This window comes from Panthera leo, chromosome B2 (assembly GCF_018350215.1).
Source record: "Panthera leo isolate Ple1 chromosome B2, P.leo_Ple1_pat1.1, whole genome shotgun sequence".
In the NCBI taxonomy this organism is placed as follows: domain Eukaryota; kingdom Metazoa; phylum Chordata; class Mammalia; order Carnivora; family Felidae; genus Panthera; species Panthera leo.
The window spans coordinates 70226428-70227763 of record NC_056683.1 but is presented as its reverse complement, the minus strand read 5'-3'; the positions used below and the strand labels follow the sequence as shown (position 1 = coordinate 70227763).

The window sequence follows — 1336 nt, the reverse complement described above, 5'->3', positions numbered from 1 at the left end:
GATAATGGCCTAAGGCATTTACTTCATGTCTTCTTTTTTCCACCCTGATCCCTGATTAGCCTTCTAAAAATGGGAGACTTGGTCTTTTAGAAAGCTCTAATTCATCTTACTGCCCCAGATGCATGTAAGAAAAGAGACTAGAACATAAAAGGACTAAGAAATTAAAAAAAAAAAAAGACCATGAGAAGAATCTCTCAAATATAGGCTGTCTACAAAGAAGTAAGAATTTTTGATGTCTCTAAAACATTTCTACTAGTACTGAGGACAACCTGTATCTTGTCCTTGACACTAAGTGATGAAGGAAGTGGGGCCTTGAACTCTCTCTTTATATAGGAGAATGCCACTGGTTTTAGGGTTGTTCCAAAGCTAATGAGTCCTAGGCAATAATGGATCATTTACCCAAGAGTCCATCTGACCACCTGGTGGCTGACTTGAAATTATGCCAGTTCCCAGGGCTTCCTCTGGCTGGGCTCATATATCTGAAACAGTATGAGCAAGCAGTCCATCTGGAACTCCAAAGGATGTAGGTGTGGATGAAAAGACTGATAAAGACCATAATTCATTATCTTTATTTGTATGTCATCCTTGCACAGGGGATGTACTAATTTTCTCTGTATTGTTCCAATTTTAGTATATGTGCTACCAAAGGGAGCACATAATTCATTATCTTTAATTTTATGTGTTTATTAGAGTTCTCATTTTACTTCAGATCCCTTGCCTCCTTTGGGACAACTCTGAGATGTAACTTACCCTCTGAGTTCTTGCAAACAAGCTGAGGCTGGGTTTAATCCTACATGAGGTTAAATTCACCTCATAAAACAGACATCCACGTGCTACTTTTAGAATTAGTTTTAAAAAACAAAGTATGGGGACGCCTGGGTGGCTCAGTTGGTTGGGCGTCCGACTTCAGCTCAGGTCACGATCTCGTGGTCCGTGGGTTCGAGCCCCGTGTCGGGCTCTGTGCTGACTGCTCAGAGCCCGGAGCCTGTTTCGGATTCTGTGTCTCCCTCTCTCTCTGACCCTCCCCCATTAATGCTCTGTCTCTCTCTGTCTCAAAAATAAATAAAACCTTAAAAAAAATTTTTAAAAACAAAATATGAATTTACCACTTTGAAAAAAATAATTCTTCAAGATTCTTTCTATACCTGTCTTGACCTTGAGATCTAAGAAGGAAAGTAATGGGCTTCATGACTTATACGGTTGGGGACACTCACATAAGAAGAAAAGAAAACTTTAAAACATATCATTGGAGTTGCTTCTGTTTATGAGCTAGCACTGCCCATGGGAAATCATTTTATAATTTTGTAAAGTACAGCTTCCTTCATAGTAGGAGTAT

The 1336-nt window shown here is 39.4% G+C and overlaps 1 non-coding gene across 1 annotated transcript; it reads right to left on the bottom strand.

The window, feature by feature from the left end:
* Positions 1-547: 547 nt before the first annotated feature.
* On the bottom strand, positions 548-655 carry LOC122220806. Its single transcript, XR_006202987.1, has one exon. It is a non-coding gene; the product is annotated as a U6 spliceosomal RNA (small nuclear RNA).
* Positions 656-1336: the final 681 nt, after the last annotated feature.